This window comes from Macaca thibetana, chromosome 14 (genome assembly GCF_024542745.1).
Source record: "Macaca thibetana thibetana isolate TM-01 chromosome 14, ASM2454274v1, whole genome shotgun sequence".
In the NCBI taxonomy this organism is placed as follows: Eukaryota; Metazoa; Chordata; class Mammalia; order Primates; family Cercopithecidae; genus Macaca; species Macaca thibetana.
In genome coordinates this window covers 94,249,255-94,263,077 of record NC_065591.1, presented here as the reverse complement: position 1 = coordinate 94,263,077, position 13,823 = coordinate 94,249,255, and positions in this window count along the sequence as shown.

Sequence of the window (13,823 nt, the reverse complement as noted above, 5' to 3'; positions counted from 1 at the left end):
CATGGTTTTCTTTTGTATGCCAGAATCCAAGCCATTTAATCACCGCCTAAAGTTACAAGCCCAGATCCTGTTAAGCATAATTTTAAAAAAAAATTTGGGGGAGTTGGGCACAGTGGCTCATGCTTGTAATCCCAGCACTTTGGGAGGCCGAGGAGGATGGATCACCTGAGGTCAGGAGATGGAGACCATCTTGGCCAACATGGTGAAACCCCGTCTCTACTAAAAATACAAAAATTAGTCAGGCATGGTGGTGCATGCCTATAATCCCAGCTACTCAGGAGGCTGAGGCAGAATTACTTAAACCCAGGAGGTGGTGTTTGCAGTGAGGGGAGATCGCCCCACTGCACTCAAGCCTGGGCAACAGAGTGAGACTCTGTCTCAGGAGAAAAAAAAAAAAATTGAAACAAGGGTATGTGAAGTGAAGTTGCACCAAACCAGCAACTACAGTTGCCGCTGTTCTAGCTTCAGTTTTGCAATGTTTCCCTTAGCCAAAAACACACTAAATCATTTTTGAGTTTGAAGCATTTAGCAAATAACAACAAAGCATAGCCACCAGAAACATACACCTGATTGCTATGCCAAATACGGTAATGCTGTGTTAGCTAGTGGAGCTAATTTCTGTATCACTGTGTGGACATAACAGCAACATAAATTGGAAGATAGTGGACCCCGCCCCCCTGTTGGTAGAATCTTACTCCAAATGAATGGAAAGATAAGTAATCATCCCAGCTGGTATAATACTGAATTGTTTCAAAACCAACCCATAATTGATGCGAAGTAAAAGTACTGTGAACCCATTAAAATATGGCAGTATTGAAAAAATAAAGTACATTTAAAACCTTCAAAAATATTTTTTGTTAGAGATTTATTTCAGATTTCAGGTGACTAACTTAATCTATTCTTTTCAATTATTTTTGACTGTTGAGAGGAAACATCAAACTTGCTATGTAGTATCTGAAAATATCTCTAATATTGTCTACTTTAGTATCCTGTAAAAGTTTGTACACAACAAGCAAACAGCTTTTTTGTTTTGCTCTGCCACAACAAATTGCAATTTCCATTCATTGCAAACTTCAAGACATACTTTCTTCCAGTTTTTTATTTTCTTTACTGTTCTGGTTGTAGTACTGGTAGGCTCTGCATTGCCATTCGATTCTACATCACTAGTATGTCTTAGCTTTAATCTTAAATTTTTTCCCATACTTGCTTTTAAAATTAGAACAAAATATAATTCTGTTATAATAATAAGCATTTTTATTTAATTACCAGTTACAATTTATATAGGTATCAATTTAATTTGTGCAACCTGTATAAAACACTCAAATAATCATGTTACAATGTTATGTGGGTGCATAGGAAAAATCACTTAAATGATTTTGTGGACACCAACCAGACTGGTGTTTATATGACTTGAAACACATGTGCACAATGCACAGAACAATGTCACAATGACATTTTACGTGATGCAACAGTAAAAGTGAAATGTAGCCCTGTGAAACCAATGGAGTTGTATTAATGCACAAATATCTTACATTGGTTCAATTTTAATTTAAATATAAATAAAAATTAAACTGAAATTTAAAAATTTATTTTCTCAGTGGCGCTAGCCCCATTTCAAGTGCTCAAATACCCATGTGGCTAGTAGCTATCATATTTAACACAACAGCTTTGTGCCATACATGATTGGTCCTGGCTTGCTTTTGAATCCTGACTTTGATCTTCTCATTGTTTGCCGTGCGTTGGACTCTCGACCCTTCTTCTGGTGGATGTTAGCTCAGACTCGTTGCCCTTCACTGTTCTCAATTAAATCAGACTATCGTGTTCTAGTTTCAGCTTTTCTGGTCCCTTCCTCTAGCAGCAGCTACTTGGTTAGTGCTTCTCCTAGACCAGCGTGACTTCTCTGCAAGGTTGGTGGAGTAGGATGGGGCAAACATTAGTAAGAAGGAAACAGAGGTCAGGATTAAGGAGGAGGCTATTACAAAGCAAATGGAAGTTCTAAATAATTCTTTCTTGTCTTGGACAAAGACTTTCAAAAACATTGCAGAAGATATTACTTAAGCGCAGACGTAATTATTTTTGAAAATCGCACAAAATAGTGGAAGAACTGAAAATGAGCCAATATTCTAATTTTCAAAAAGGAGAAGAAAGAAGATTCTGCAGGCAATTTAGACTGAAGGCATTTATTAACCATCTTAAGCAAGATCCTAGTATGAATCTGTCAAAGAGTGCCATGTGAACTTTTAGATAGCGAAGTAGTGGTTGCCAGGTGATAACTTGCATTCATATGAAACAATTTGGGCCCAACACACCCACTTCCTGTTTTGATAAGCCGATGAGACTGGTGGTAAGGCTGCAGATGTTTGGATTTCATTAAAACACTTGGCAAGCCTTTCACAATATTTTTGTGGTAAAATAGACACAAACAGGTGGAATGATAGTATCACATTGCATCTGATGTTCAATCCAACTGGATATTTGTTAAACTGGTTCTTTTCTCCCTGTAGAAGATTTGGACAATGTCTCTGGACAGGGTCTGATATCAAATCTCTCCTTAATATTTAGTGAATATGATTAAGAGTAGATTGGCTGAGGACACTGGGCATCGTTTTTATAGGTAGCAGGAATCTCTGGCTTGATAGCCAGTAAATTGGATAATAGTCTCAGAATTCAAGCAGATCCCAATAGTTCGGATTTGTGGTTTAAATGTATCTCATCAGGGCATCCAATAGCTCAAGAATGGAATTGCAGAGATGTGATTCGCAGTATAATTTGTGTTTACCTGAAGTCATACCAGCTTGGGGTGGGGCAGGGTACGGGGAGTATGTACAGTTCCATTACTGGCCATCTACCTCTTCCCCTCCCTCCCTCCACTCCCCCTCCCCCCTGCCCCCACAGCACACTGAGTGGCTCTCAGTGAACAGTTTGAGTTGGTTTTGAAACAATTGTTTCAGCATTCAAACAATTCAGTATTATACCAGCTGGGATGATTACTAATCTCACCATTCATTTGAGGTGGGACTCAGCCAACAGGGGGCAGGTTCCATTCTCTTTCAACTTCTGTTGCTGTTTATGTTCACACAGTCATACAGAAATTAGCTCCAGTAGCTAATACAGCATTACAATATTTGTCACGGCAATCAGGTGTATGTTTCTGGTCTCATCTGCTGCTAGCACTGATCTGGCGTTAATGCCTTGTAGCCTCTGCCCTGCCAGTGGATGCAGGTTGTTGCTGTTGCTGCCACTTCTACCTGGGCAAGCTCCAGCAGATCCTCGGTCCCACTGCCACTTGATCACACTTAAGTTGTAAGAAAGAAGTGCTTAACTGATCCCACCACAGTTAAGAAGTGCTCAATTTCCACTATGCAGTGCGGAATGATGATCTTCAAAGGTAAAAACTGATTTTTTGCTGAAGAAGCATTTCTATTCTAGAGGACAGAAATGGAAGTTGGAATCTGCAGCTGTCTGGCTGCTTTTCTAGTCCCCCCACATTGCCCCGAATATTGATAGTGGAGTGCCTTGGGGCTTTTCTCATTGCCATTTATACTCATCATCTGAAGAAAATTATAAGCTGTACACTTATAAATTTATATCTATAGTCCATATTTCTACACTGAGATTTATTTTCCTTTTAATTATTTGCTGGTATAGTATACCCAAGTGTGTTTCAGTGTGACCATCTGGCATCATAGTTATCTTTGTGTTTTTTTTTGTTGTTGTTGTTGTTGTTTTGTTTTTTTTTTTTTTTTGAGATGGAGTCTCGCTCTGTCACCCAGGCTGGAGTGCAGTGGCCGGATCTCAGCTCACTGCAAGCTCCGCCTCCTGGGTTTACGCCATTCTCCTGCCTCAGCCTCCCAAGTAGCTGGGACTACAGGCGCCCGCCACCTCACCCGGCTAGTTTTTTGTATTTTTTAGTAGAGATGGGGTTTTACCCTGTTAGCCAGGATGGTCTCGATCTCCTGACCTCGTGATAGCCAGGATGGTCTCAATCTCCTGACCTCGTGATCCGCCCGTCTTGGCCTCCCAAAGTGCTGGGATTACAGGCTTGAGTCACCGCCCCCAGCCCATAGTTATCTTTTATTCATCTAGAATTTGTACCCACTAGAAGATAAGTCTGATGAGAGCAAGGACTTTGTATCCTCAGAACATAAAGTAGTGCCTGCCACTTAGTAGACTCTTAGTACATATTTAATGAAAAGTTTAGTTCAATATTAAGAACTTCTTAACCACAGAAGTGTTCACAAATGGAAAGGACTTTCCCCCAATGGCATTGAGTTTCCTATGACTGAATGTTACTTGCCGGGGATATTGAGCAATACATGCAACTAGTAACCAGAAACAGGGAGGAAACTAAAAGAGATTCTATATTTTATTTGCATGAAATGTGACTATTATAGGATTAAAGGTACAAATTTAGTTGAATTTTTCATAAGCATAACCAATTTCTCTCTCCATCCTCCAATTCTTTTTTTTCCCCATATATGTTCTCTCTCTCTCTCTCTCTCTCTCTCTCACACACACACACACACACACACACACACACACACACACATTTTTACATAACCTGGATGCTGCTACTTGGAAACCATCCTGCCCCTTGAGATCTTGGTTGCCTTGAGCTCAAGTTGCATGACCTGGCATGCCAAGATTTCTATGAATTACTGAAAATTTCTGTGGTCCATAATCCCCTGAGCCTCAAGAATGTTCATCTATGTTATCACTGACCAACCAGCACCAACATAGATGTGAAACCCAGCCTTTGCATAATTTTCCACCAGCCAAAGTATGTAGATTCTACAGAATCAGTGGGGTCGATCATATCACTTACTGCCCACAATGACTTGCACATTTCTAGGAAGTCCTTTGTAGACTCTTTTCCTCCAGTGTTCCATCCAACTTCTTTCTTCTTCCTCTTCCCCCTCTCCCTTCTCACCTCCTCCACTGACCCCTTTTGTCCCCCCTCCTCCTCTTTTATCCTCTTATCTTTTCCTCCCCTTCCCTTACCTCAACTTTCTCCTTTTCTCATCTTTAAATCACATTGAAGAACACTAATTTTTTTTTCCTCTGTAAAGCACTGTCCCAATCTACACCCAGGCTTTGGTATCGGCCATTTATCTGACATTTACCTATCAAATGCCTCTATTCCAAATAAAGATTATTCTTTACCCACAAACAATTGTGGTGCAAAGTATCAATATGATTTTTTAATTGCCACTTGGTACATCAATAACACATTTTGACCTCAGTACATATATGTCAGTCTTTACTCCTGTTTAATTGTTACTCTTTAGCCTGAATTAACACTAAGAAACCTAATACTGGAATTAATCCATATATGGTGATATGGATTAGATGTTGCCTCCAACCTCATGTTGAAATGTAATCCCCAATGTTGGAGGTGGGACCTAATGGGAAGTATTGGATCATGGGACAGATCCTTCATGAGTGGCTTAGCACCATCTCCTTTGTAATGAATGAGTTCTCACTCTGTCAGTCACCTGAGATCTGGTTGTTTAAAAGAGCATGGCACTTCCTCCCGCTCTTTCTTGCTCCTCTTCTCTCCATGTGACATCTTGGCTCCCATCACCTTCTGCCATGATTGTAAGCTTCTTGAGGCCTCATCAGAAGCAGATGCCAGCGCAATGCTTCTGGTAAAGTCTGCAGGATTGTGAGCCAATTAAACCTTTTTTTCTTTATAAATTACCCAGCCTTGGGTATTTCTATATAGCAACGCAAGAATGGACTAACACAGAAAATTGGTACAGAGGAGGAAGGCATTGCTAAAAAGACACCTGAACATGTGAAATTGGCTTTGCAACAGAGTAAGAAACAGGCTGAAAGAGTTTGGTGGAGTCAGAAGAAGACAGGAAGATGAGGGAAAGTTTGAATGGTTGTGACCAAAATGCTGATAGAAATATGGAAAGTGAGAGCAAGGCTGACAAGGTCTCAGATGGAAATGAGGAAGTTATTGGGAACTGGAGCAAAGGCCACCCCTGTTACACCCTAGCAAAAAAGCTTGGCTGTATTGTGTCCCTGCTCTAGGAAATTGCAGACGTTTGAACTTAAGAATGATGACTTAAGGTGTCTGGCAGAAGAAATTTCGAAGCAGCAAATTATTCAAGATGTAGCATGGCTGCTTCTAACAGCCTACTTCAGATGCAGGAACAAATAAATGACTTAAATATAAGTTGGAACTTATATTTAAAAGGGAAGCAGAGCATAAAAGCTTGGAAAATGTTCACCCTGGCTCTGTGGTAGAGAAAGAATCCAAGCAGGCTGTGGACCAACCACTTGCTAAAGAGACTGGCATAACTAAGAGGGCCAGGTGCTAATATCCATGACAATGGGAAGAAGGCCTTAAAGACATTTCAGAAATCTTTGAGGCAGCCTCTTTCATTACAGGCCAGAGACCTAGGAGGAAAGAATTATTTCAGGGGCCAGGCACAGGGCATTGCTGCCCTACTTAGCCTTAGGACACCGCTCTCTGCATCCTAGCCACTCCAGCTCCACCCATGGCTCACAGGGCCATAGGTATAGCTCAAGCTGCCACTTTGGAAAGTGCAAACCACTGTAAGCCTTGGCAGCTTCCACATGGTGTTAAGCTTGCAGGTGTAGAAAATTCAAGAGTAAAGGAGGCTTGGCAACTCCCACCTAGATTCCAGAGGATATATGGGAAAGCCTCAGTGCCCAGGCAGAAGCCTGCAGCAGGGACAGAGTCCCTACAGAGAAACTGTACTAGGGCAGTGCTGAGAGGAAATGTGGGTTTTCAGATCCTACAGAGTCCCCAGCAGGACACTGCCAAGTGGAGCTGTAGGAAGAGGGCTACTACCCTCCAGACCTGAGAATGGTAAAGCCACCAGCAACTTGCAAGCTCAGCATGAAAAAGCCACAGGAACTTAACTCCAGCCCATTAGAGCAGCCACAAATTGCATTCTGTAAAGCCATAAGGGCAAAGCTGCCCAAGGCTTTGGGAACCCACATCTTGTACCAGTATGCCCAGGATACAGGACTTGGAGGCAAGGGAAATTATTTTGGAATTTAAAGTTTAATGCCTACCCTGCTGGGTTTCAGACTTGCATGGGGCCAACTGCCTCTTTCCTTTGGCTGATTTCTCCCTTTTGGAATAGAATGTCTACCCAATGCCTGTACCACCATTATATCTTGGGTATAAATAACTTGTTTTGATATCATAGGCTTGTAGGTAAAAGGAACTCAACTTGAGTCTCAGATGTGACTTTGGACTTTTGATTGAATTAATGCTGGAATGAGGTAAGGCTTTGGGGGACTGTTGGAAGGGATTATTGTATTTTATAATGTGAGAAGGACATGAGATTTGAGGGGCCAGAAGGGGGAGGATATGATTTGGGTGTTAGACTCCTCCTAATCTCATGTTGAAATGTAATTCTCAATCTTGGAGGTGGGGCCGAGTGGGATATATTGGATCATGGGGGCAGATCTTTCATGAATGGCTCAGCACCATCACCTTCATGATGAGTCGGTTCTCACTCTGTTAGTTCATCTGAGATCTGGTTATTTTAAAAAGGGCATGGCATTTCCTCCCTCTCTCTCTCTTGCTCCTGTTCTTTCCATGTGAAATGCTAGATCCCAATTGCCTTCCAACATGATTGTAACCTTCCTGAGGCCTCACCAGAAGCAGATGCCAGCACTATGCTTCCTTGAAGCCTGCCGAACCATGAGAGAATTAAATCTCTTTTCTTTATAAATCACCCAGCCTCGGGTGTTTCTTTATAGCAACACAAGAATAGACTAACGCATATATTAAGTGAATTCTTATTTAGAATAGTTATAAAAAATTAGACATTAAAACCATCTGACTGAGACTTGTTTTCCAAGATGGCTGAATAAGAACAGCTGCGGTCTGCAGCTCCCAGTGTGATCAATGCAGAAGATGGGTGATTTTTGCATTTCCAACTGAGATACTTGGTTCATCTCATCGGGACTAGTTGGACAGTGGGTGCAACCCATGGAGGGTGAACCAAAGCAGGGTGGGGCATCGCCTCACTGGGGAAGCACAAGGGGTAAGGGGATTTCCCTTTCCTAGCCAAGGGAAGCCGGGACAGATTGTGCCTGGAAAAACAGGACACTCTTACCCAAATACTGCACTGTTCCCAAGGTCTTAGCAACCGGCAGACAAGAAGATTCTCTCCTGTGCCTGGCTCAGTGGGTCTTACACCCACAGAGCCTTGCTCACTGCTAGTGCAGCAGACTGAGATCAAACTACGAGGTGGCAGCCTGGCTGGGGGAGGGGCATCTGCCATTGATGAGGCTTGAGTAGGTAAAATAAGTGCCCAGGAAGCTCGAACTGGGCAGAGCCCACCACAACTCAGCAAGGCCTACTGCCTCTATGAACTCCACCTCTGTGGGCAGGACATAGCTGAACAAAAGGCAGCAGACATCTTCTGCAGACTTAAACGTCCCTGTCTGACAGTTCTGATGAGAGCAGTGGTTCTCCCAGCATGGTGTTTGAGCTCTGAGAATGGACAGACTCCCACCTTAAGTGGGTCACTGAACCCTGTGTAGCCTAACTGGGAGACACCGCCCAGTAGGGGCCAATAGATACCTCATATAGGCAGGTGCTCCTTTGGGACGAAGCTTCCAGAGGAAGGATCAGGCAGCAATATTTGCTGTTCTGCAATATTTGCTGTTCTGCAACTTCCACTGCTGATACCCAGGCAAACGGGGTATGGAGTGGACCTCCAGCAAACTCCAACAGACCTGCAACTGAGGGACCTGACTGTTAGAAGGAAAACTAACAAACAGAAAGGAATTGCACCAACATCAACAAAAAGGACATCTATACCAAAACCCCATCTGTAGGTGACCAAAATCAAAGACCAAAGGTAAAGGGATGGAGGAAGATCTACCAGGCAATTGGGAAAAAAAAAAAAAAAAAGCAGGGGTTGCAATCCTAGTCTCTGATAAAACAGACTTTAAACCAACAAAGATCAAAAAGAGACAAAGAAGGCCATTACATAATGGTAAAGGGATCAATTCAACAAGAAGAGCTAACAATCCTAAATATATATGCATCCAATACAGGAGCACCCAGATTCATAAAGCAAGTCCTTAGAGACCTACAAAGAGACTTAGACTCCCCCACAATAATAATGGGAGACTTTAACAACCCACTGTCAACATTAGACAGATCAACGAGACAGAAGGTTAACAAGGATATCCAGGACTTGAACTCAGCTCTGCACCAAGCAGACCTGATTGACCTCTACAGAACTCTCCATCCCAAATCAACAGAATACACATTCTTCTCAGCATCACATTGCACTTCTTCCAAAATTGACCACATAGTTGGAAGTAAGGCACTCCTCAGCAAATGTACAAGAACAGAAATTACAACAAACTGTCTCTTAGACCACAGTGCAATCAAACTAGAACTCAGGATTAAGAAACTCACTCAAAACCACTCAACTATATGGAAACTGAACAACCTGCTTTTAAATGACTACTGGGTACATAATGAAATGAAGGCAGACATAAAGATGTTCTTTGAAACCAAGGAGAACAAAAACACAATATACAGAATCTCTGGGACACATTTAAAGCAGTGTGTAGAGGGAAATTTATAGCACTAAATGCCCACAAGAGAAAGCAGAAAAGATCCAAAATTGACACCCTAACATCACAATTAAAAGAACTAGAGAAGCAAGAGCAAACATATTCAAAAGCTAGCAGAAGGCAAGAAATAACTAAGATCAGAGCAGAACTGAAAGAGATAGAGACACAAAAAAACCCTTCAAAAAATCAATGAATCCAGGACCTGGGTTTTTGAAAAGATCAACAAAATTGATAGACCGCTAGCAAGACTAAGAAAGAAGAAAAGAGAGAAGAATCAAATAGACACAATAAAAAATGATAAAGGGGATATCACCACCAATCCCACAGAAATACAAACTACTATCAGAGAATACTAAAAACACCTCTATGCAAATAAGCCAGAAAATCTAGAAGAAGTGGATAAATTCCCTCCCTGGTTTAGTCTTGGGAGAGACATACACCCTCCCAAGACTAAACCAGGAAGAAGTTGAATCCCTGAATAGACCAATATCAGGCTCTGAAATTGAGGCAATAATTAATAGCCTACCAACCAAAAAATGTCCAGGACCAGACGGATTCACAGCCGAATTCTACAAGAGGTACAAAGAGGAGCTGTTACCACTCCTTCTGAAACTATTCCAATCAATAGAAGAAGAGGGAGTGCTCCCTCACTCATTTTATGAGGCCAAAATCATCCTGATACCAAAGCCTGGCAGAGACACGACAAAAAAAAAAAAGAGAATTTTAGACCAATATTCCTGATGAACATCGCTGCAAAAATCCTGAATAAAATGCTGGCAAACCGAATCCAGCAGCACATCAAAAAGCTTATCCGCCACGATTGAGTTGGCTTCATTCCTGGGATGCAAGACTGATTCAACATACGCAAATCAATAAACGTAATCAATCACATAAACAGAACCAAAGACAAAAACCACGTGATTATCTGAATAGATGCAGAAAAGGCCTTTGACAAAATTCAACAGCACTTCATGCTAAAATCTCTCAATAAAATAGGTATTGATGGGACATATCTCAAAATAATAAAAGCTATTTATGACAAACCCACAGCCAATATCTAACTGAATGGCCAAAAACTGGAAGCATTCCTTTGAAAACTGGCACAAGACAGGGATGCCCTCTCTCACCACTCCTATTCAACATAGTGTTGGAAGTTCTGGCCAGGACAATCAGGCAGGAGAAAGAAATAAAGGGTATTTAATTAGGAAAACAGGAAGTCAAATTGTCCCTGTTTGCAGATGACATGATTGTATATTTAGAAAACCCCATTATCGACCGGGCGCTGGCTCATGCCTGTAATCCCAGCACTTTGGGAGGCCGAGATGGGCGGATCACAAGGTCAGGAGATCGAGACCACCCTGGCTAACACGGTGAAACCCCATCTCTACTAAAAATACAAAAATTAGCCAGGCGCGGTGGCAGGCGCCTGTAGTCCTGGCTACACGGGAGGCTAAGGGAGAAGAATGGCGTGAACCTGGGAGGTGGAGCTTGCAGTGAGTGGAGATCGCACCACTGCACTCCAGCCTGGGTGACAGAGCGAGAATCCATCTCAAAAAAACAAAACAAAACAAAACAGAAAACCCCATTGTCTCAGCCCAGCATCTCCTTAAGATGTTAACAACTTCAGCAAAGTCTCAGGATACAACATCAATGTGCAAAAATCACAGGCATTCCTATACACCAATAAAAGACAAACAGAGAGCCAAATCATGAGTGAACTCCCATTCACAATTGCTTCAATGAGAATAAAATACCTAGGAATGCAACTTACAAGGGATGTGAAGGACCGCTTCAAGGAGAACTACAAACCACTGCTCAACGAAATAAAAGAGGACACAAACAAATGGAAGAACATTCCATGCTCATGGACAGGAAGAACAAATATCATGAAAATGGCCATACTGCCCAAGGTAATTTATAGATTCAAAGCCATCACCATCAAGCTACCAATGAGTTTTGTCACAGAATTGGAAAAAACTACTTTCAAGTTCATACGGAACCAAAAAAGAGCCCGCATTGCCAAGTCAATCCTAAGCCAAAAGAACAAAGCTGGAGGCATCACGCTACCTGACTTCAAACTATATTACAAGGCTACAGTAACCAAAACAGCACGGTACTGGTACCAAAACAGAGAACAGAGCCCTCAGAAATAATACCACACATCTACAACCATCTGATCTTTGACAAACCTGACAAAAACAAGAAATGGGGAAAGGATTCCCTATTTAATAAATAGTGCTGGGAAAACTGGCTAGCCATACGTAGAAAGCTGAAACTGGATCCCTTCCTTACACCTTATACAAAAATTAATTTAAGATGGATTAAAGACTTAAATGTTAGACCTATAACCATAAAAACCCTAGAAGAAAACCTAGGCAATACCATTCAGGACATAGGCATGGGCAAAGACCTCATGACTGAAACAGCAAAAGCAATGGCAACAGAAGCCAAAATTGACAAATGGTATCTAATTAAACTAAAGAGCTTCTGCACAGCATAAGAAACTACCATCAGAGTGAACAGGCATCCTACAGAAGGGGAGAAAATTTTTACAATCTACCCATCTAACAAAGGGCTAATATCCAGAATCTACAAAGAACTAAAACAAATTTACAAGAAAAAATCAAACAAACCCATCAAAAAGTAGGCAAAGGATATGAACAGACACTTCTCAAAAGAAGACATTTATGCAGCCAACAGACACATGAAAAAAGCCTCATCATCACTGGCCATCAGAGAAATGAAAATCAAAACCACAATGAGATACCATCTCATGCCAGTTAGAATGGCAATCATTAAAAAGTCAGGAAACAACAGGTGCTGGAGAGGATGTGGACAAATAGGAATGCTTTTATACTGTTGGTGGGACTGTAAACTAGTTCAATCATTGTGGAAGGTAGTGTGGCGATTCCTAAAGGATCTAGAACTAGAAATACCATTTGACCCAGCCATACTATTCCTGGATATATACCCAAAGGATTATAAATCATGCTGCTATAAAGACACATGCACACGTATGTTTATTGCAGCACTATTCAGAATAGCAAAGACTTGGAACCAACCCAAATGTCCATCAATGATAGACTGGATTAAGAAAATGTGGCACATATACACCATGTAATATTATGCAGCCATATAAAAGGATGAGTTCATGTCCTTTGTAGGGACATGGATGAAGCTAGAAACCATCATTCTCAACAAACTATCACAAGGACGGAAAACCAAACACTGCATGTTCTCACTCATAGGTGGGAATTGAACAATGAGAACACTTAGACACAGGGTGAGGAACATCACACACAGGGGCCTGTCATGGGGCAGGGCGATGCAGGAGGGATAGCATTAGGAGATACACCTAATGTAAATGACGAGTTAACAGGTGCAGCACACTAACATGGCACATGTATACATATGTAACAAACCTGCTAGTTGTGCACATGTACCCTAGAACTTAAAGTATGATAATAAAAAAAAAGACCAAAGGTAAATAAAACCACAAAGATGAGAAGAAACCAGAGCAGAAAAGCTGAAAATTCTAAAAACCAGAGTACCTCTTCTCCCCCAAAGGATTGCAGCTCCCTGTCAGCAATGGAAGAAAGCTGGACGGAGAATGACTTTGACAAACTGATAGAAGTAGGTTTCAGAAGGTCGGTAATAAACTTCTCCCAGCTAAAGCAGCATGTTCAAACCTATCACAAGGAAGCTAAAAAATTGAAAAAAGATTAGATGAATGGTCAACTAGAATAAATAGTGTAGAGAAGACCTTAAATGACCTAATGGAGCTGAAAACCATGGCACGAGAACTTCATGACGCATGCACAAGCTTCAATAGCCAATTTGATCAAGTGGAAGAAAGGGTATCAGTGATTGAAGATCAAATTAATGAAATAAAGTGAGAAGACAAGTTTAAAGAAAAAGAGTAAAAAGAAACGAACAAAGCCTACAAGAAATATTGGACTATGTGAAAAGACCAAATCTATGTTTGATTGGTGTACCCGAAAGTGATGGGGAAATGGAATCAAGTTGGAAAACACACTTCAGGATGTTAACCAGGAGAACTTCCCCAACCTAGCAAGGCAGGCCAACATTCAAATTCAGGAAATACAGAGAACACCACAAAAATACTCCTCGAGAAGAGCAACCCCAAGACACATAATTGTCAGATTCACCAAAGTTGAAATGCAGGAAAAAATGTTAAGGGCAGCCAGAGAGAAAGGTCGGGTTACCCACAAAGG